Raw genomic sequence first — 24,470 nt, forward strand, 5'->3', positions numbered from 1 at the left:
CTCCCGTCACATACACTGACAGAATATGGGCATAAATTTGTTTACAGATCTCAAAAAGTAGGGTTGACGAAGACGAAGAGCTTGTGTCAGTCAGAGGTCAGTGATTGCTGCGGAGAATTTCAGCATTCGTCATGCGCCATTGATATTACATCTGCCATCCTCCATTAATGTGCTCACAAATAGGTTTCTTCTAGTTTGTTGATTAAGTCGATGAATACATAAGTTTAAGTGTTATTAGTGTTATTTTCTTGAATGGTATTAAATGGTATTTTATTTGATTTTAAAACTACTATCTTCGTGAACGAAATGACAAATAATGAAAATTCATTTCAAGATTTCAGCTGTAATAGCAGTCTGGATCGAGAGGCAGCAGTGGAGGTGGATCGACCACTTTGACTGAAATACTCAACAGCAAAAGGCTTTATTGTCATAAAATTTGGTACAGACATTCAAGGTCTCCAGAGGATTGTAGCACACTGTTTTTCATACACTACATAACTATCATAAAAGCATGATAACTTTAAAAACGACTGTCGCGCTCTGGCCGTGAGAGTCGCTCAACTGGCACTTTTTACAAGCTCTCCCACACACACATTTGTTTTCTCACGCAGAGAAAAACACATTTATTACTGATAATGTCATGCCGCGACGAGGACACTGACAGCGCACAGACAGACGAGACAAAACAGCACGGCCCAACATGCAGCAGCGAGTTATTCCGACCAGGGGGAAAGTGAGAAACATCCACAATCCTGTAATGTAGAAATTTATTCACATGCATGCTGTAATCTCAGCCAGCATCTCCTGTGGTAGCAGCACAGCATCTCTCCGTCTCCTCTCTTTCCCTCTGCGTGCACACAGACACCAGTAAGTTCGTTACTATGGTTACAGGGACGCTTGGTGTCTCTGTCTCTTTGAAATCCTCTGTCACACACTGTTTGTGTTTCCCAGTAATAGGTTTTATTATGTTCAAACACAATCATGAATCTAATCTCAGTATTGAAATCTAGTCTTATATATTGTTAGGTATGTTTGTCTGGCAGTGTCTGTAACATGGCTGTCCCCGTGAGGACCACTTCTCTCTGAAAAGACAACTTTTCATGAGCTCAGAAAAACAGTTTTCAGCTTTGTGACAATGCATTTTCAAGCCAGTCAAGGAGGGTTTTTTAAACAGTCAAGTCATAAAGGAGTACCTAACACTTCAGTTGAACTGAAAAATTAAACTGGACGGGGAAATAATTGGATGAAATTTGTAATCTCAAAAGCAACCAGTGACTGAAGCTGTTAGATAAGTGTAGTCGAGTGTAAAGCATCAAGTTGCATAAAAATTGGAATATTCAAGTGAAGTACAAACACCTCTGTCAGAGGCTATCCTTGCTAGCTACTACAGTCAAAGCCATAATCCTAATTGGTAAGTGTGTTTAAAGTCAGTAAACAAGTGAATAAAACAAACAAAATGGAGGAGGAGTCCCTATCTTGGAGAAATCACAGACTATTCCTTTAAATGTAAATCCAAATAGTCAAAGTAGTCTTTAACCCTCAACCCTCCTGTTATGTTATGGGTCAATGGTAGTTAAAACTACGCTATACTTGTGTGGATTTCCATATATAAATATTACAGAATTGTGGCAAATGCACTTGCTGGGGGAGTGCTGTACACTGTAGTGCCGCCCTCTCCTGGCACACACTGTCTCTTCCTAGTGGTGTCTGTATTTCTAAACCTTGGGATTTGAGTTTAGGTTTCTTGATCCTTTGAGGTCTGGTATTAGCACGCTAGCAGATTGAGCTGAAGTCAGCAACCATCAGGTCGCTTCCACACAGCTCAGAAAATATGTGCCTGTGAACATGCTAACAGACAAAATGCTAGTTATTTAGACATCTAACATTAAAACCACTAACATGAAGTCAATAAAATTAAACATATTTTTTCAATGCAATGTTCTGTGGTGGGAATCCTTTGGTTCTGGCAATCATGTGGATGTTGTTTGACAGGCAACACCTACCTAAACATGGCAGACCAACTACCTCCCACCTGGAGGCCCCATCTGACCTGTCAGGGGACCCAGGACCTCTGGGGGAATTGTGTGGTCACTGGCATCAGAATGTTGGATCCTTTGGGTCCTGTGCATTGAGGATGGGGCCTCCAGGTGGGAATCAGTTCAGGAATCTGAATAAAAGAACCCAGTTAATTCATTAAGTCAGTGTATTTTTCCCCACTCCTTTACAATTGCAGTATTTGCAAAGTAAATAAATAAAGACAACAAGATTGACAGCTTATGTTGTTTCCCCAGTGACGTGATAGAAAACAGTTGGCACCGGTTCATTTTGAAAGGGCAATGGCTAATGGGCAACTACTGACATCAACAACATGGTGGGGGAGCAGTAGCACCATCTGTTGGACCGGTGTCTGCAGCCCAGCCAACAGAGACAGGTCTAGAGGGTCTAGAGGGTCATCATCATCATCATCATCGTCGTCGTCATCATCACAATACTAAGGCAAGCTGAAATTTCAGGCAATGCTGACTTGCCTCATGTGCTTGTGTTATTCTGCAGACATGCTAATAATAGATTTCATTTAAGAAGAGCAAGAGACATGCAGAGGTTTGCTAATCAGCACCAAGGACTCAACTTTTACTTTGCCAAATGCTGGTATTGCTTGCTTAGCCACTTTTGTACATCAGTAAGTTAAAATCTTACTTAATGCACTTCTACTACATCCTGTGACACAAACATCAGAGATTTTTTTTCTGGCCAATTCCAGAGCTGACAGATCTCACTGTTAGTCTAAACCTAAATGCCATTCTCAGTTCCACAGACAGTCGGTGACATGGAATCATCTTAAATGTACAGCTGGATAAATGCATTTTAAAGCCGTCTCAAAAAGCTGGACACACAATAGCTCATTTTGACGCCGCAGTCTGTGGACACATCAGCTGTGTCGGTCAAACAAATGTGTTCCAGAGAAAATTCAGGGTTTTTTATTTTCTCCTTCTTCCTCTTCTTTATGTCAGTTGTATCAACAATGTTGAACAAACCTTTTCATCTTTTCTATCCTTGAAGAAGATACTGCAATGCATCTGTGTATTCCAGCCACCAAGTCATCGCACACTCTTTTCCTTAATAACATGCTTGTCAAGTGTGTCATCTCCCTCCCTCCCCCTTCCTCCCTCTCTTTTTCCCCATGGTGGCTCATAAGCAAACAAAACAATGCCGTGAATGGATGCTCAGTGCTCCAGGTTAATGTACTTCATTAGAGGTTCAGTTTTGCATGTCTGGCTTAATTTAACGGGCTGGAAAGCCTTGGGACAATTCTTCTGACATTTCAAGAATGCCAGGCCCAGCGTAGGAGACTTATGTTTATGTGAAACCATGGAGAGAAAGAGAGAAGGGCTGCAGCTTATTCTGCCTGTTAATGATGCTTTGGAGCCTAAGGAGACAGGATGCAGACAGACCAAGGGAGCACACAGCTGGAGTTGGGGGGGGGATTGCAAGGTAAAGCTCTGTCAGGGGGGAGGACAGGGGGGGGTTACATTGCCTCCATTCATGACAGCAGCAGTCATTCATCCATTTTAGTTTTGTAGTTTACACTAAATCCTTCCCCATTTCCACAAAGACACTAGCTTAAAGATAAACACACATGGAAATGGATAATATATGAAAAACATCATACTATTATTTACACACTGCATGCTCTGCATATGTATGGCCAGGCCAAGTACAAAGCAACATGAATATTATATTGCTTGAGTGTATTTTCTGACATATTTTTATGGGACACATTTGGCACTATCTGCTGCACAGTGTGAAAATATGCATATTCTCTTCTCTCCCCAGGAAAAGCAGGCATGAACTAAGATAAAGAGCTGAGATATTTGTATATGAAAAGCCTCACTGATCATTTCTGCCTATTTTGGGATTAATCATCTGACTAACTGTAAAATCTGGATCCTGAAAAACACTGACATGTTTTCTATCATATCAGCCCAGTGTATTACACAGGTTGTGTCCTGGGAATTTTTCATGATTAATACAAATGAACCAGGCTCACCGTTGCTGTGAAGTCACTGGGAATGCTTACAATAGCTGCTGTTGCTGTTCATTAAGCTTTTCAAAAACAAGCTGGATACCTTCAGTCCAGTCGTGTAGCTTTGGGACAAAGGCCTTCCTCAGCGGTGACTGACAAGGACAAACGTGATCCAGCTTTGGAAAACACATGCAAATAGCCAGAACACAAGCAGAAAGACAATAATATTCATGCAGTAACACAGGCACAGCATCGCAGAGTTGTGGCGTTCACTGCAGTTCCCAGCGTGGGGCCTCACCACTTCTCCTGAAGGTTTAAACCTCATGTCCACTGGGAATATTTTTAACTTCTCTTCAGCGCTTTTCTGTTGGCAGCTAATTTCTGCTTCTGCTGCCTGCATGTTCCTTCCTCGATCGTGCTAGCGTTCTCCGTGTTTGCATTGCAAATTGTTTTCCTGTAGAGGTTGAGCTTTTGCTTGTTCTTTGGTGCAGTACAATATTTTCATGCCGTTTGCTTGTTTGTACAATGGTGGAATATGGACAATCATAGTTATGATATTATGGGTTAAATTTGTTTTGCAGCATTTTGCTTTCTGGGATGTTCTGTAGCTCAGTGTAAACAGGTTATATATTGTTTTGTTAAGATATCAACATACAGCCAATTCACAAGCCAGTAATTTCGCTGCAATATGCTGGCTTTATGAAAAACTTAAGCTGGCTCTGTCACACACACGATTGGGAGTCAGATTAATGCGCACATGTCTCATTTAGTTGTGCATTAAAGAAGCATTTCAACTCAAAGCACTTGGGTTTATGTGACAGCTCGCTTTGAATTTCCTCACATCATAATTACATCTGAACTGCTTAGCTCCTGTTCTGCTGCTTCTTAACTCAGCTGCTCTCATTGCCAACCTGAAGATATGCTGATAGTCATCTGCTTGTTGAAGATATTCTCTGCTGCACACCATGAATTCTGCTCATGCCTTGAACTGTTTGATTTTTAATGTGTGCAACTCTCTGCTGCATAGCTGACATGCCTTAACCTGCTGCTGCATAGCAGGTGCATTGCTGACTTTAGATTTATACATCTCTTTGCACTGGATGGTAAATTTTCTGGAACGGTCAGGGGTGAATTACCGAGAAGCAGTCACATAGAGGCTGGTGCTTCTTGCCAACACGTAGTCTAGTGCTTTGACTCTGTTTAACAGTTGGCATCCTGCTCTGTATATAATTTGGTTATGGGGGTTTAGTATATGTTCATGACTCCTCACTCTCTGCTGTGCTGAGATTTGTTAATGTTTTGTTGAGAGTGACAATTTCAGACCTTACTGTCCAATGTCAACTCTACAATACTCTGTATCGCATAATATATCAATTTTACGTGGACTGGCTGAGTGAAACATTACATAGTAAAATGACTGCTACGTGACAGATAACGTGGGTTTTTTTCTTGCTTTTTTCTTGAACTAAAATCTCACATTTTAACTTCTTATTGGTGTGCTTTGGCTTCATGTGGGTGGTGGCGTGCGTCTGTAAAGACAAAGCTGAGAGAATTAAAGCAGTTGTGCCTCAGTGGAGGATTTTCAGCCTCCTGTTTAATATTGGCTCTGATTACAGAGCATTTTGACAGCATTTTTAATCACATTAAGACACGCTGGACACACAAAAATTGGATTTTATTGGTATTGGTGTTTGGATTGCGTTTAAACCCGTTTTGGCAACGGCTGGGCTTCCATTGTGATGGGCACACAATGCTCACACATCTTTAAATAGAATCAAAGAGCAAAAAGGATGTTGAATGTGTAAAGCTGTCATGAAATTCTGATCTTTGAGCCATTGGCAGCCATTGCTTTGACACAGAGGTTGCCACATCGAATTGTCCAGTGTGTTTCTTAATAACCATAAAAAAGCCATAGCAAAAATTTTAAGGGGCAATTTATGATAAATTGTATATTCTGACAGTCACATTCACTCAGACTGAACAATTACAGCTTCCAGTCTTTCAGTATGCACATACAGATGTCTCACCAGCGCAACGGCTTCCTAACTTTGTCTTGTTTTTATAACAGCTCCGCTGAATCGCTTGTTGAGTCTCCTCAGGAACCTGATAAAGGAGAGTGTTTACTCTGTATTCCTGCTGCACAGCCGTATTTGAGCAACAAGGTCATCCTCATTTCCATTTTGCCTCCCACAATGTAGTTCATTAATATTGTTCTAGTCGCCCACTAAATGTAGTAGGTGTGGGTGTTGCACTGCATTTCTTATTAACTGTATGATATCTGATACATTTCTAATTTTAAGTGAATTTTTTATCCAAAGTTGTCAAGCAGCGGTGATTATAATGATCGTAGATGTTCTAGGTTAATTAGGCTAGGTTACTTAGCTACCCTCAGTGATTTACATACACTTTCATTTTAATTACTTGTGGTTTTATCCTGCCAAAACCATCAAATAGGTTTTAAGTATAGCAGTGAAATAAGGAGAGATTAATCTTTCAATGTTACAGCCCACTCTGGGTTCTCACCAATGTTATATTTTAGCAATGGGGGTACAGACAGATCCCAAATAAATATTTTACACCTATAAATAATTCTATTTGTTTCCTTTGCCTGTGAGGAGCTGATGCTACCTGCTTTGCAAGCTCTGCAGGCCTCTGTCACACATTCTGAACAGTATGTGCGACACCTCAGACTGCATCTCCAGTTTAGAGTGCAAAGTCAACAACGAGAAAACAGACGGCTTATTCTGCAGTAACACAATGGAATATGTATTACCCAGAGGGCGTTCTCTGTTGTTTATTTTGCTTCAGTTTCCATAATGTGCCCATTACAGTAGTTCGTCATTATGAATAGTAACTTAAAAGGCAAGAAAGTTACCTCCATAATGCTGGAAATAATGCATGGAAATCATATTTTCCACGCTATTCCTGAATTAATTAGGAAAGGTAATGCATTGTTGGGGAATGCAGCACAAGGTTAGCATTAGGGTTTTGTTTTATATTCTGTTCACCGGTTCAACTTTTGTTTTCTCCTGCCTCATGTTTAAACTTTTCGTGTGAGCAATGTCAGCAATGTTTTTGGTATGCCTCAGGAAGTCACTTTGGTCCCGCTCTCCCTCTGTGGCTGATGATACTAATGAGGCAGTTTGTGAGGTTTAAGACCATTGTTCACTCATGTTGTGGTGCACAGAATGTTTTCCAATTACTGCATCTTACCTCTAGCTAGATCAAAGTTAAATGCTGTACTTACTTTTCTCACAGGAGTGAAAGACAAAGGGGAAAACAATGTCCCAGTTGTTTGTTTAAATTAAATTGTCTGAAATGGTGAGAATTTAAAAGCAGAAATTCTCAACTCAGCAAATAATAAGCATGAAATTATACTTTTGTCTCACAACAAGAACACTGACTGACCAACACCAGTAGTAACAGTCATAAAAATGATGACGACACTTAGGATGATGACCACAACAACAATAATTACAACACATGGGAGCACACAGCAATGCCTCTCCTGATGAGTTTAGCCTGTGTATCAGTGGATTAAAGGATGCAAGATTTGAAGTCGTGGTGTGATGGATGGGAGGGGAGGCTGAGAGGGCCTGGGGTGGTGGTCACGGGGACCTTCCCTGCAGTGTCAGTGATGCTGAAGCTGTGGCTTTTACTGTCACGGCAGAGTGTGCTCAGACACATTTGTGCATTCATATCCTGTCAATCAATGATCAGATGGATGTCAAAGATTCAAAGGCCTGTTCGGAAGCTGCCATCGCTCATGTTCTTTTAGACTTTTAGTCCTGCCACAGGTGACAGAGACCCATCTGAGCAGCACATATGTTGTGACCACTGTTAAAAGCTCATGGCTGAAGCATCTGGAGAAAGGCAGCCACTGTGATCTGGACCTCCACCATCTCCTCTGTGAGGTGGTCCAGCAAAGCCACCAGGAAGGCCAGGATGTTGGCCAGTGCAACCACCTTAGTGGCACTGATGTAACAATAAACATGCCAGCCTTCATCCTTTCTCTTTGGAACAGGAGCAAGGCTGACCTCCAGATCAATGAGAAGCAGACAAAGGCCGACCAAATACTCACTTCAGACAAAACTGCAAGCGGTTTGGCCACCAGTGGGATATTCCACTCCTGTTTGTCACAGAGGAAGATTAGTGGCATGGAGGTGCAGTTGGATGGCAAGACTACAGGGAAGGTCTTTCACTTGGTTTCTGGATTTTGGGTGGCAAGGCTTGGGGAAGAGGGGAATCCATGTGATTGGTGGCTGAAAAGGCCAGGCAAGTCACTGAGTGGTTAGTGCTGTTTTGGTGACTTGTCCTTGTGGTCTTCTCATTTATAGTAAATCATCCTCCTCATCATATTTGTTCCAAGGCCTGGAGCTTTGGACTGACTGAGCAGCAGTGGACTGACTCAGTGAACTGCTGTTAATTTTTCACAAGTCTCAGCCTGGTACCACCAGCCAGAGCAGCAGAAGCTGGTGTCTTGAACATCTGAGGCCGCTCGCCATTGACTCCAGCAAAGAACAATTGGCACAAAGCTTGCTGGTGTTTCCAGACTTTACTTGACCACGTAAGTGTAGGTCCATGCTCTAAGGTAGCTCAGTGATAAAAGGAGATGAACGGTGGATCCTCTGGTGCTTTGAAATGTGTGGTTGATACATCCTGGTTAGACAGCGAATTCAAAGGCCCGTCTCACGCTACTGAGGTGGAGCCACACTGAGGCAAATCAATAGAAAACAAATGGAACAATGACAACAAAACAGCAAACATCATACAAATAATTTGCCTTACATAGTCTAACGATCACTGATGTACCACGCCTTCTAAACTCAGCAATAGAAAAGTACAAAATACTCAAGCAGAGACTGATCGTATTTTGAGACTCACAGCTGAAAAACCACACCAGATATTCCAGTGAGATCTTAACAAGACTTTAAAAGTTCTGAGACGTTTGACAGCACAAACATCATCAGTCACATCTATTTTATTCATGAATCTTGACTCTTACACTGTGCTATTAAACTGGTTCAAAAATTAGGACATATTTCAGTCATTTTCTTGTATCTTCTAAAGAAAAAAGAAATAAAAAAGAAGTTTCAAATAATTTCCTTAAAGTCATCTTGTGAATGGATTATCAGTTACATTTCTCTCCTACATTGCTAATGATACAATATCTGTGTGTATTGAGCCTTGTAGAATTATATAATTCAGTGTCTCACTACGCCAGAAGTACTCTTGCGACAATGTTTTGTTGTTTGTAAGACGCTGTAAACTTCATAGAAATGTCGGTGGTACAAACGCGCTGCCATCGTTCTCTTCTGTCCTCAGAGATGTGTCGTGGGAAAAAGCAGCACAGTCCTCTTGTTTTTTATTTTAGCTTTGATTTCAGTTCCACTAAAGGTTCTCCATGTGCAGAATTTCTTGGCCTATAGGGCATCCAAGAGATGAAAGAGAATATAGCTTTGTAATGCATCTGAAGTGGATTACAGAATGTACTGGAAAGTAGTCTCCTCTGAATGAAGAAGGTTAATCTGCAACAGAACAGATGATATCTCACTTATCATCCCTCTGATCAAATAGCTTTCTGCAGATTTGAGAGGGGATCCAAGTCATTTCATTCTCAGCATCACTTAAAAAAAGGATCGCTCATTTACAGATGGCACAGCTGATAGTGCCAACCTCCAAACAGCGAGATAAGCTTTAACGCTGCAACATCTAACCGCCAGGTGCTGGATTTTTGACCTTTCTCTTTAATTCTGCACTAATTGAAGTTCAGAATGGAGTCTGCGTACCAGCAAATAACAGCAGGCGTGAAAGAAAACAGGAATAAAATGCTAGCAGGCCCTCCAAAAATAACTGCCATTGTCTAGCTAATTACAATGGTTGTGGCACAACCTTCAGAACAAAACATATATATTTAACTTAGTCAATGCCTCCATTAGAGCAGGGAAGAATAAGCTGTACTGGAATAGATGTCTCACCCATACAGACAGTAAATGCCTCTTGTCAACACTTGTGAATATGTCTGACACAGTGGATTGTGGAGCATAATACCTTCAAGTTTAATTTCACCGGCGACTAATCCCCAAAGCTGTAAGATCTGTTGCTAATGTACAGCAGCAAAATGGCAAATTGCATGGACATCCGATGGCTGTTGCCTTGTCGGTCTCGCTCGCTCATGACTTTTATTACACAGGTGCTCCACACAGGAGATCTTAATCACACTTTTATATTAAACTGAATGCATCTTTGTCATTTACACAAGACAACTAAGTTAAATAAAAAAAAATATCTTTATATCTTTAACATTTTATTTTTCAATTCTGCATGACTTCTACCACAGCAACAAGTTAAATTTCGAGTTGCTTGGACTTCAGTCTGCAGTTTTGCATCAAGCAGAGTTTGCGTGAGGTCTGTGAATAAGATTTAGTGGAGAATACAACCCCTGTGGAAAAATCAAAGCTGCAGTAGAAGAAAGATTGGAAATATATCAAAATTCTTATCCATGTTTTAGGCCACGGTTTCTGGGGTTGTGTAACAAGAAGTGTAGTTACGCACTACATTGACAGCTGAGGGTCAAAACGAACTGTATGAGCTCTGACAGCCATCATGGGAAATGAGCAATGAACCTGGAGAGGAAATTAAAAATTAAGTGGGTCCTATATGCTGTGCCAAAACTCCAGCTTCACAAAGTGCAAAGCTGATTTTCAAGGTGATTATATCACGGCTGAATAGAGTGGAAATGTGAACGTTAATCACACAAATCTCCTGACATAAATCATTTCCCAGAGGCAGTGTTGAGGTAATCACACGTATATTTGTACTCCTAAATCTACTGCATGTCCCTTGTCGAGGTGTGCCGACGCAGTACTTAAAGAGCTGTCCTTGGTGCTGAAATCCTGCATTGAAGCTCCTGGCATTGCTGTCATACAAATATCTTAATTAACCATCGAAATGGAAAATGCTGATTTGAAATGCTTGAGTGAAGAAGGTCTTTATAAAAACCTTTCTTTCAAATACTGAAGTTAAAAGCTGTCTGCATGGATACAGAAAATATGTTGTGTTTTATGTTCTGGCTGTATTAAAACATAATTTCTTATATCTTTTTATATTTGTGTTAATAAAAGGTTTAAAAAAAACTTTTAATATGTCTGATGGAAAATTGAGCTCTTAAGAAACTATACTGTTTAGTGTGCAAAATAGCTTAAATGTTGATCCAATATTCAGTTAAATATCAGTCCAAACTGGAACTGAAATGTCTGCTTAAGCAAACGCACTAATTCCAGTTTTTAAATTTGAGAATTTATGACATTCCTGACTTTTATTTCAAAACTAGTAACAGATGAATAAAATAATTATTGGTTTCAGTTAAAATCCAAAGTAAAAGATAAATTACTAAAATCCTGTCATAACTGCTCTCTAGCAAATTCCAAAATTGCCCTGTCACTTTTTCTAGTAGAAATGTTTGTTTTATTAAAACACATTTGAGACTTGTTAATTATTTCAGTGTCACAGCAGAAGCCAGAAATGAGCCCGTCAGACAGCTCGTCATCACTTTTGTTATGTGACCTCAAATATTTGACATCTCTAAGGCAAAATTTAAACAATGTCAGGCTCAGTTGTCATCATTAGACCTCACAGGCAAACGTGACGTGTCTCATCAGCCACATAATGAAAAGAAAAAGTGTGTGAACATTAAGAAATGAATGTCTATAACAAGACAGAGAGGAAGCAGAGGAGCAGATCGCAGGGCACAAAACGCCTTTCGTGTCTACAAAGGAACTTCACACACAAAGCTTTTATTCTTCTGTTATGTAACACAAGAATAAAAGTGCAGCAGCTGCATCGCGCTGATAGTGAAGGTATATGTTCAAATGTTCAGAGCTCGTGTGGTCTGTATTTTGTTGAATCAGAATATTTTATATGTCGCTGCCTGCTGCACGTCTGGGTACTGCATGTGTTTGGTATCAATCAAAGTATGTACGAAAAGTTAAGATTTTTCATCAGAACTGATCAGGACTGTATTTTATTTAGGCAAACTTAGTTGAGTTTAGGCAATAATTGAAAATTATTTAACAGTGCAAGAAAAAAAATGTGATGAAGTCCATCATTACTTACTGCCTTTCAGTCTCCACCTTCCCCTGAAGGAAGTACCTGTCACACCGTGTCCACCTGCCAGTGACCAACTTTGTCTTGTTCTTTGGTGCTGAGCAGGTGGTGTACAGCAGGAATTTTACTGCTCTATTTTAATTATTTTATTTATTTATTTTTTTTTACTGAAAACAGCTGACCACTACAGCTGAAAACAAAGCTATGAGGGCAGAGGGAGTCAAACACAACAGTGAAGTTGCTGCTGTACAATCAAAACAATGAGCTGAATGACACTGAGGGAAACTGCACTCGGCTGCTGTCGCCGTGAGCAGCACATTTAACATTACATGTTAGTCATAACGCGTTGCTAATATGAAATACTGCCTGAAATGAAATGACAAGTCATGTATTCCTTCTATAAACGTGCCGAAAAGGTTTTGTTTGTGTTGGATTTAGGAAACCTTTTATCTGCTCTCTAAAGCAAAAAGCAAAGAAGGAAGACATAAAGGTGGTTATTTAACTAAACAGAACACGTGTACCTTCTCTGGGAAACCTTGTGTTTTAGCTCTTAAATATCATATTATTCATAACGGATTCGTGTTCCTAATTGTAAAATTAAACTTGTTGGAAACTTAAAATAAATTCCTTCAGAAAGGATTCAGATTTGATGAAATGAAAGCTCAGATGTTACTACAAACATGAAATGCTGTACATTATGTGTACTACAACACATCAGTGATGTACCACGCCTTGTAAACTCAGCAATAGAAAAGTACAAAATACTCAAGCAGAGACTGATCATATTTTGAGACTCACAGCTGAAAAACCACACCAGATATTCCAGTGAGATCTTAACAAGACTTTAAAAGTTCTGAGACGTTTGACAGCACAAACATCATCAGTCACATCTATTTTATTCATGAATCTTGACTCTTACACTGTGCTATTAAACTGGTTCAAAAATTAGTTGTCATTCGGTAGCTGCTGTCCCCCTGATCCTGTTGAAATCCTACATGAGGATCGTCCACGTGACAGTTTTTGTCTCTGCTTGCCGGAGCCACTGTTATAACTGTTGATAATGGCTTTACTGTCTGCTTGGCTGGATGCTATGATTAGTAGACTCATTATATTGTCATGCTCTGATGCTCTTTTGCTCTCCATCTGCTGGAGCACACAACTACTTTACTGACAGAAACACTCAAACTTCACAGGCTTCCTTGTTGGCCATCTCAAATGTTGCCAAGATGTTAAAATGTTAAAATAAAATGACAGCGAAAAGGGAATCACATTTAAGGATTTCTGGGTTTTCATCAGAGGAAATCTCCCTACAAACCAGGGGAAAAAGCTGTCGCTGTGTTCATCTAGATAAAGAGTTCATGGCCATCATCCTCCAATCATAGAGTATAAACAAACCAATGGAACAAAATTAAGAAAAAGCAAAAATTATAGGCAGCCCACACTTATACGAGCTGTTATGTTTGTGAATTTGACGTGACGAGGCCTTCGTTCTCCATTGCACCCCGTGGATCATTTGCCGTCTCTTCAAAACCCTTACAGTAGCTGTTGTTCACACCCACCTCCACTCCCACTCCCTTCTTTTCCCCTCTCACTCTCTGCTCGTATCCGGCTGTTTGAAGCTCATCTTGTGTTTTCAGGATGCTTTCCTGGCAAGCGCAAATCCAATTTCTGGTGACTAATCTGCATTTTTTTTTCTTCTGCCTCCTCTTTCCGAGTACTTCTCACTATTTGCTGGACAGAGATGGAAATAGCTCAGGCAGGGGGCACAGCTGCGAGTGTTTAACCCTGCTCATATGTCCAATTGTTATGCTTAGAGTTTTACTACTGTATTGTGAAGTGAGTATACAGTAAGTCTTGAATATATGCAACGTGTGCCTGCTGTAGTTACATGGTTTAATTTGCACAGCTCTGCATTTTGAGTGCGGAAAGAAATATCTTTGAATAAACCACAAATTTCATTGTGGTGAAAACATTGTTTAAACAATGCATCAAACACTTACTACAACTGCCTCTTTAAACCTGAATTCATAGAGACCTCATGATGATAAAATAAGAAAAATAGGGGAAAAAAAATAGAAATGAGTTTATATTTGGTAGAAAAAACAACTCTGTTGCATCGGCACTGGACAGGACCGTAATGGTAAGCTGAGCTGCTTTTCCTCCATGGTGCTGGTGCCATGATAACATATGCACAGCGAGAGAAATCCAATTGTTGAGAATCATGTCAGCTGTGTTGGGGGCCTCAGCTTTTGCTCATGATTTATTACCGAAGCGTTGCCACATTTGCCAATAGGAAAACACTTTCAGTAGAGTCATGGGGATATACGCTGATGGATGAGAATAAAAATTGAATAATATTTCTTCTGCGCTTACCTCACACGCTCTCCAGTCTTGTACTATTTGTGACGAGGAAAATCAAAGTCGAGGTGCACGAGTTTTAATGAAGATAATTTGGCCTTGTTGTTGCATTTCACTATCTTTTCTTTTTCATTCTGCTTTATTGCTCTTTTTCTTTTCGTTTTTTACCCTTTTGGAAGATTTCCTGTGTTGCTGGCTACTGCTGTCATATCAGAGCTGTAGCTGCAGCCAGCACTCTGGTTCAGATACTGGAGTATCACTTCCTTTGCCTCTCTGAAAGGAAATGCAGTTCCTCTGTTGTCTAAAGTGACTGTTCCTTTTCCCTGTGTTTTATCACCACCCCAAAAGTCTGCTTGTTACATCTGTCAGGCCCTGTATCATAATTCCCCTTGTGTGGCTGTGTGTGTGGCTGTGTGTGTGTGTGTGTGTGTGACTGTGTGTGACATTGGGTCATTTCTTGCGCTGTAGCCACCCTTCCCTACATATAAAAATCTATCACAAGCCACCAGACTCCATCCAGACAAAACGAGTTTCTACAGTGTTGTTGCTCTTGTTCTCTTAACCCATGAAATTAAAAATGTTATAAAATGACCCGACCTGATTGGAAGGTGGTGGGTCTTCTCTCTCTTTTTCCCTGTAAAGGTCTACGCAAGGCTGCTTAAATGCATTGTGCAAATCCACAGCCTGTTCGGCCAGCATGAGTCAGTGTCAGCTACTATTAATGCACAGATTAATAATCCTTTGTTGTGAGCAGCTTCACGTAGGAACTATTTTCTTTCTGCCAAACTACAATGTATTACTGCCCGGAAGGTAATGTGTATCTACTCATGGATGACAGGCCCTCATACATACTCATACTTCCTCCTGTGCAGCAAAGAAAATAGTTCCTACGTGAAGCTGCTTGCAACAGTCTCTGTGGATTATCTTGAGAAACCGCGTCATGATTTCCGGAAAGAGACATTGCTGCTGAGTTCTTCAAATGTATTTTTTTGGCAGGTGGACGACGTCCATGTCAGTTTCAAATGCTGCTGCAGTATTTGATTTACTAGTTAGTTTGCCACAAAAACACAGCAGCAACAATTTTAATAATCAGGATAACATTTCAATAATTCAAAAAAATCCAACTTTGTTGTTTGAGGTTTTTAGAAATTACTGTATATGAATGCATACAATTCTGTGTATGTGTGAACATCCTGATTCGAAGGTGATGGGAGGTTGGCCTCCCACTCTGGCGTTCTTTTTTTCCACTTTTTATTATTGATTGGATGAATGTCAGTAGAAAAATATATTTGAGAGCTACTGAATATGCTGCAGCCTACTGATGCAAACTACCTGTTTGTCCTTTTGTGTGCATGGAGTCGTGCATCTTGTAACCAGCAGGCTGTCTGTAACAACACAAAGGACACAGTGACAGTCAAAATGATTGCAAAACAAGAAACTCAAACTTCATATGCAAGAACAAAGGCGGATCGATGAGACCTCGCTGTTGAACTGCGCTCAGATTATCACTGAGGCTTGTCACTTCAGCAGTATGATTTTCCCCAGCGGCTGAAATCATCTTGTTATATAAATATATAGATTGGCCTCTTCAAAAGGGACAACAGACTCCTTCATTTCCTCATTCTAATTAATTTTAGATTTTGTCACTCTCGTCAGAGCAACATCTAATGATAAACTGCTTCGTGCTGAATTCTAAGTTGAGTGCTGTCATCTTCTTTATGGGTCAGAGGTTCACATTGTTGTCCACAAACTCATTCTTTGTTGCTAAAGGTGTAGATTTCGTTATCTTTATTGTATGTAAGAGTTATGCTTTAGGAATAGGAAACGAGTGCTTGTTGTTGCCTTTGCTTTCAATTTAAGAACAGCTGAAGTGCTGGCTGAACAGTGTTGATGTTGAACACAAGTCATTCAGGTGTCTGTATGGACTGCCTCAGCGACTCTCTGCTGGCCTGCTAACTCTCCACTATTCAGAGTGGCAGCACTCCTATGGAAATGTGACATTTGCTTTGTTTCCCACCATCTAATGAGCCAGTTAACATTCAGTTGTTCACCCTAATTGGCTCTTACGCTTACCGGATGGAGGCACAGGACTCCAAATAATTACTCTCTTTATGAGCCAATGTCTAATGAATTTAAGTGCCATATTTACCAGTCGGCTGACTCTGGGTCGAAGTGATGGAATAAAAAGATGTCCGCATTCAACTTAGTAAAAGACGCATAATGTGTTCTCGTATACTGCAGACTTTAGACATTTCGAAGGGCAAGGCAGCCGTTAAAGCTCTACAGTATCACTGATATTCAGCCATTCCTCGACATCAATAAAAAATAAAATTCTTCAGTTGTCCTGATGATTATTAATGAAATATGATTGGCATGAAATCATTGCAGAAATGTTTTCAAGGCTGCATTTGTCAAGTAGAAAAAGTATACAAATAAGAAAGCTGTGGAGTAGCCAACAACCTCACAGAATGAAGTTTTCACGTCTTTGATTTATTGATTTTCATTTCAACCTCTGGAAAGTGGCTTTGAGTTTCAAAATTTGCACTGAATTATGTCTATAGTTTTGGCTTTTCTGCCCCCTGGTTGTCAAACATCTTGACAGTATGCATAAAGGGGCTAAGAGAATTAAGAAACGCAAGCAAATCTCCTCATCTTTGATATCATCTGCACAGCAACTTTGCAGTTACAGAAACAAATCAGCTTTTTTTATTCATTAATTTAATGTCCTTCTACTTTCTTATATTTCTCATTAAATACAGTGTGTTGCGAGTATTTGTACAGTGCATCAATCAGTCCATATGTTTTTAGAAACAGCTTCAACATGTGTCCTATAAAAGGACAGTTTTATCAAAAAACTTCCTAAAGGTTTACAGTACCACATGGTGGTCGTGGTGATTATTCACTGACAGTCCCTGAGGAAATACAATTCTAGATGAATAGACTTGACGTTGTTTTCAGTGGATGAAGTTATCAAACCCAATGAAGACTTTCGAGTCCACACAGACTGATAAGGGAAATTTATAATTATTCTCTCAGCAAATAGGATATAACAGCAAAGCCTGCAGTGTGTCTGCCTGCCACTAATTACTGGACTGTCTTCTATCCAATTCATCTCCTGGAGTTGCTGTACACCTGGAAAGAAACTATGATTATGTGGGTGTTAAGCTGCAGCATACATTTTCACACCCTCCTCGGTTCATGCTCGGAAGTTCAGAAGTCTCTCTTCTCCTGGTTTCCATTTACAGCTTTGCCTTTGCTCTCAACACAGCCATTAGCATGTGAATCCCCTGACTTAAATAGGATGGCTCCACGGAGATTCATTCCCATCCTCAGGTAATAAAAGAAAGGCTACTCAGACCGAGATCTGATTTACAGTAGTGCGAATGCAGCCTGTATGTTAAGTCAGGAATTAATAACTCGGAGCTACAACATGAGCAGCTCCATCAGTTTTGCTGAGCATATGGATGTAATTTCCTGAATGTCAACACAGTGGATTTCTTTCCTTTTTTTTCATTTAAACTACATGAACTAATTGTCTGCTGGTTCATCACTACAAACAACACCTTTCACACAGCCTCAGTGTTTTCACGTGTCTTGTCCTTTGACACATTACGATAAAGATAAAGGTCCACACGGCCCCTCCTGGAGCCAGACCTCTGAAAGAGCTCAAGTCAGCTACGAAAGCAAATGTCTTGTTCTGCTGGAGTGTCCCTGAGCAAGACAGAGATTGTCTGTCAGGCTCAGGGACACTGATATGGCTGGTGAAAAGATGAATCGCCCTTCCACAGGATTTCAGTGGGGAAAAAACACCTTTCTGAAAGGGAAAAGGAGAACATTCAGAATGTCAGCAGATTTCTCTCCGTGCAGTAGAAAGGCACATTTATAAATGGAGAACTGAAATGCATTCTTAGTAAGCTCTTGGTGTTTATATGAAAGCAGAAGGGAAGTTCATCTGAATTACTTTAAGACCTTCGGTTGACCTAACTGTGCCAAGATGGCTGACTCAAAGTGCAAAATACACTCAGTCTCTCTGAACTTTTCACTTAATTTTCTTTTTCATCTAAAACCACTTTACTAATTACATCTTTTCCCAAAACTTAAAAAGTAGGGAAAACTATATTCTGGCTTTGATCTGTGGAACTAAAAATAATAAACTTTACAATAAAATGTAAAATTCCCCTCTAGTAGACATAATTAAAACATTACTTGAGTAAAAGCTGCTTACTTTCCCCCCGGTCAGCCCACACAGGTGAAGCAGGCATCAGACACGTCCGATGATTTCACGAGTATCTGGTCTGGGGCATCGTAGGACAGACTTGCACTCTTGGCATTGCTGAGGTTGTAAAATTTCGGATTAGCTGCTTAAAGCATATCAGAGCATCCTATAAAGGCTCAGCAGAATGTTGAACATCAGGATTCTCAGCCTCCACTTGCACGGCCGACACGCACAACCCAAAGCAGATTATTATCTGCTCTGAGGTCTCTGCATGCTAATGACTCCATCAGTCCCTCGTCAGGACAACTTTCACCCTGAATGTTTCATCATTTAAAGGTTAATGCTGCACAGTTTAGGGGTTCATATACAAAACAAGCAAGAAAGCTATACTGAAAATGATGTCACGTGTGAAATAGATTTAAACACAGAAAGCACCGACTGAAGATCCAGTAACATGATTTAGCAAGTAGCAAGTATTTACTTGTCACCGCACTTTAAACGAAGCTTATAATCTAAGCAGGACTGCTGTTTTCTACTGAAAGTAAAGATACATTACACAATGACCTCCACCTAGACAAGTTTCTGGCCTCCTTTTCTTCTGTAATAACTTGGGAGCCCGCTAGCATCTGCTAATTAGCACCAACAGCAAAGTACAGCTGAACAAGCAGCACGTCTGTAGTAAATGTGGAGTCATGATATGGATCTGTTCACACTGATGTCAGATGCAGGTTACACGCACCGACTAGCCACAACATTAACACCGCAGACAGATGAAGTGAGTAACATTAATCACCTGTTTCCACCTTCCCACCAGGTGGAGTCTCCCTACTGTTACTCAATGCACAGGACCCAAAGGATCCTACGTTTAGATGCCCCCTGAGAGCTGTTTGGACAGCACAGAGGGGACTTAAAAAATATCAAGCAGGTGGTATTAATGTTGTGGCTGATCGGTGAATAAAGACGAATGTGAACAGTCAGGGCAAAAAAAAAAAAAAACACATTTGAGAAAAAAATCTAAACTGGATCACTTCCGACCACAGTGTGAACGTAGCCAGAGCTAATCCAGTTGCAGTGCGGATCCAAGATAAGCGTCTAAGTCTAAATATCAGGGTAACATCGCCACGCTAAACGCTGTAATAATAATAATAATAATAATAAGGTGTTGGGTGTGAGGAGCTCTACCAGCCTAAAAGATAAATCTGTGTTCTCTCTTTGTCGGCACACCACAGAGGTAACCCTGACGCTGAAGTCGTGTGCTGACAAAAAAAGCAGCAAGCTTAGCACTTGGGTTTTATGTTACAGCTTACACTGCAAGTGAGGGTCCTTGCATCAAGGTGCTCTGTGAACTCATCAACTCAAATGCCCTAATGCTGCTGTTTCCTACAGGCCCATCAGCTACTGCTCTGACACTTAACCTGATTATTAATCAACTCAAGCTAATACAAGTAGCTTGCTTTCTGTATTGATATATCACATATTATAACACATTCACATGGAGCTATTATTGAACTTGCTGAATCGGGGAGCAGCACCGTCTTGAGAGGGAGTCAGAGACGTGAACAGCTGGGATTGGTGTTGTGGTCCTGGGGGCAGGTGGGGACCAGGCAGAATCATGAAATGCCCATGGGCAAGACATTTTTCTTGCCAAACAGACTGGTCCAGAGAGTCAACGCCACAAAGGTCAGCACCTTGTGAAGTAATCGTGGAGGCGCTGGTATTTATCAACAACTCTATCAACTCCCTCCAGATATATTATGGCCATTTTGTGCCACGGAGCAATAAAAACCTCCCTTATTGCCCCTGTAAGGCAGACTGATAGTGAAATCCGGTGGCATTCAGCGATGGAGGCTAACGGTCTAAGGCAGCAGGCTTCCTCCCTCACCTAATTACTCAGAGAACCTGTCCAGGACTCCGTGTCAGCACTGACCTCACACTGATCCAATTTGACCCTTGGCCCACACAAGGCGGTCTCTGGTGTCACTGCCAGTCAAGAGGAGGTCAATGAGTCCCACCTTAATAGTCATCAGTTCAGACCGTCTCCAAGGGACCATGAATAATCCCCATCATTCATCTCCGAGACAGGCTATACCACAGCACAGAGGATCCTAAAGCCTTATTTTGCTATAAAGCTCTTTGTGAACCATCCCGACTGTACTCACTTTAATGTTTCTTTGCTTGTTCCTAACAGTCATTTTGAGCACTAAAAATGTGCTTATGGGTACAACTAATGATTATCATCATTATTGATTAATGCATCAATTATAATTGCCCAGTTGTTCCCAAAGTGGTCACTGTTGCACCCTGGGATGATGTTCGCTTGGGTCAAAAAATGTGTTCATTTTCACTGATTTTACTGTAAGCAAATAAAATATTTACATCAACTGCAATTTCTCTTTTAAAACACATCAAAGGGGAGGAAATGAGCGCTGAACAATAAAAATAGCATGACACAGATCCTGCTAAGTTTGAAGTTATATGTTGCAGGTGTGACTGGTGACATGACAGCTCAGATTTGTCTCTTCTTACAGTAAAACAATACAAGTTTTCTAGCTCACTGGTTGCCTACCAGGAATACCTGTCCCCCAGAGGGCACCTCTGCTGTAGCCGGAATTGAAATACTGCAATTAAGAGTGTGTGAGAACTAGTAAGCAAGTGAGCAGAGGAGATAAAATATTTAGTTAAAAGTATAAATAATAAAAAACTGAAATAATTAGCTAAAAGAAAAACCTGTGGAAACAGAGCACTAAAAGTAATGGATAAACAGTTTGAAAGTCTGAAGTTTTTGCCAGTGTGTGTGTGTTTGTTGGAATGCAATCTTGACCATGTATGAGCCTCATTTTCATATTGTTAAATACGTATACTTTATATGGTTATATCCAGTTTGAAATGAATTCAAATGGACACTTTTGGAGCACAAATGGAGGTGCTGATGATGGGGTGCTTGAGTTCATGTGATGCACTGTGGGAGTGTGTCTTATGAACCACTGCTGTACATGCATTCAGAAATAACACCACTGTGGGAGCAAGCAATGAAAAGATGTTTCACTAAAAATACAGCTCGAAGGAATGCTGATACATCTCAGCACTCAGCACAATGTGAGAGGACCAAACACGAGGTGGCCAAAATAACTAAAATCAGGCTGTGCAGTGAAAGCTTCTTGGCTTGTGGCTTAGTGGAAGCTGGCTGTTCCACGCCACGAAACCTCATCTTCAGCCAAGCAGACGCCTTATTTAAATGACCTGCGTGATGACTTCTTTTATTCTCATGACACCAAGGTTCCATGTGTGTGTTTTTCATGTGGGTCGGGGGTGGGAGTGGGCATGTGGGGCTGCCATGAAAACAAATGTCTTCGCAGTGAACACAGAACAAAAGTCTGGAAACCACTGTTGGGAACTGAAAATACTGAAACATGATCATTACAATTTATGAGAGCTCAAACTTTGTTCAAACAATTTGTTTTTGTCCAACAAACCCTTAAAAACCCAAATACGTGCAATTAAATGGATATCAACCAGAAATTTGAGACCATGGAAATCGGAAATCCAGGGATTTTTGCTTGATAAATGATGTAATAATTGACTAATAGACTAAATGTTTAAAAATTATTTCAGTTTTTTGGTACTTTATTCCCCAAGGCTGAGTTTGTTAATTTTCTCTGTATTAAAGTTGAAGAAATACTGTGTGTTTTCGCTGCGTAATCTCAGGAGTGGACTTGCTTTTGGGAACTGTGCATTGGGACTAATGTTAGATGTTAAGCTTCTGAATCCCAGACGCTTTGAAAATCTCTGAAGTACATTTATGTACACACACACAATAGCTGGATAAAACAAACATCAAAATGAAGTGTAAGAAGCAATCTGTTTTGTTTTTTTTTTTTGGTCAGTTTTTTCTTTGAGTCAAAGGACTTTGAAGGACCAGGGGCATAAACAACATTCAAGGATGTTTTAAATAGCAATTCAACCTCAGAGACTTTCTGATTAATGGGCTAAACTATACACTGGCCTCTCAAGTACAGCTTTGACTGCCTGCTGGATCTGATGAGCATGAAAGAGAATAGATGTGAACCTTTTTGTGTGCCCTGTCCTTGCTGTTGGTGAGCCTCCGCCGCTTCAGGACCTACCAACAGATTTCCGGTGAAAGATTAGACAATACATTACATGGATCTTTCTGTCATGTAACAATACACGGGTAGAATGGATAGTCAAGGACTGCAGAGTGATGTTCACACTGTGGAGCCACCTCACACGTTCAGTGTTAAACTTAATGCAAAGGACATCCATAAGGACTTGATCGTCATCGCTTGCCACCTGCTTCACCTTCTTCCATAGCAAAGCTGCTTCAGTCTCTGACAAACTTAAATGCAGACGCATGTATTTCTCTACCTGATCTACATAATGTTACTTCTGGGTCTTTGTTTCTGGAGTGGAGCATGTAAGAGAATAATGGCTCTATTTCAGACTGTTACTGTTGCATAGGATCTGTGTAAGGACTGAGGCATCACAGATGAGTGTGGACTTGCAGACTGAACGTTTGCTCAGATGCATGTGGTAAACTGAGTGTTGCAAAAGATCCATTTCTAAACACAGTCAGGGCAGCTGTCCTTGACTTTAGTTTGGAGTCTTACCAGTTTACTGTGGGCTGTCAGAAAGAAATTTCCTTTAGGTTTACAGTGTACCAGGTTAATATCAACACTGACAATATTAAATAACCGATTTTAGGTGATTGAAAAATACTTAACCAAAGCTTTTGTGCACATTTTTTGAGGGGGAAATGCAGAAACCAAGAAAAAAAATGACTGGCAAATGTCTGGCAAAAAAGTTAGTGCATTGGTAAAAGCAAAATGCAAATAAAGTGAATAAATAAATGATGTATGTGAAGTTTGTGATTCAAACGTCCACTGAAGAGATAAGTAATAGCAGAAGGAGAAGATCAGATCTGTGTGGAACAATGAGATGACTGCAAACAGCCTCTCATCAATACACGAAACAAAAACAAATACCATATTTCCACAGTGGTTCCCAAGTTGTTTAGAGGTTTGACTAATCGCCCCGTCTCGTTGCACCTTCCTGAAGTGATGTCACTCCATCAGACATGCAGCAGCTGTTCACCTGTCCACGCACATTTAAAATGGAGGACCTCACAGAGCTTCGTGGAAATGTTGGTTTGCTGTAAAGAGAAAATCACACTCCATGTGACCATTGCTGCAGAAAACATAACTTAAGCATGAGATTAAGAGTCTAGAGCTGTGTTAATTTTAAACTTAGCAGTAAATGGTCCTGCCTGCTTCTCTTTGTTGTTGTAACACTTAACACAAGGTCAGTGATGTTATTAAAGAACCAGGCGATGAAGGATTTCCTCCTGCTGACAGCGGGTTTATGTTCACTTACAGGCTGCAGTGATTACAGTGTGGTTTGACCGAACAGTAATACAAAGTTTAACACTGACAAATGTCATGTAAGGATAAAGCTAATTAAAGGTTATCACAGGAGTCTTCACATACTGAAGACGAGTATCAGTGGCTGTTCAGAAGGTGTGAATGTAGAAGTACATTAATTAAAGGTAATTCACATCAATGTTTCACGTTAATTAGTGCTAAAATGATTGTTAAATGAATCAGTTAGTCAGCTGAAACTTCAATGACAAGATTTTTATACAATTTCTACTTTTTTATGTTTTCTATTTTTTTAAATAAAAGTCTTCAGGTTCATTGGATTGACATTTTTTTACATTTTACAAATTAGAAAAACAGTTGAATGTGAATACAT

At 40.3% G+C, this 24,470-nt stretch overlaps 1 long non-coding RNA gene across 1 annotated transcript; it reads right to left on the minus strand.

Annotated features, from left to right (window-relative positions):
* Nucleotides 1-16,947: 16,947 nt before the first annotated feature.
* LOC124059084 lies at nt 16,948-19,588 on the minus strand. Its single transcript, XR_006843363.1, has 3 exons — nt 19,498-19,588; nt 18,714-18,821; nt 16,948-18,302 (listed from the first exon to the last, which is right to left on the minus strand). It is a non-coding gene; the product is annotated as an uncharacterized LOC124059084 (long non-coding RNA).
* Nucleotides 19,589-24,470: the final 4,882 nt, after the last annotated feature.

The sequence above is a fragment of the Scatophagus argus genome, chromosome 5 (genome assembly GCF_020382885.2).
Source record: "Scatophagus argus isolate fScaArg1 chromosome 5, fScaArg1.pri, whole genome shotgun sequence".
NCBI lineage: Eukaryota > Metazoa > Chordata > Actinopteri > Scatophagidae > Scatophagus > Scatophagus argus.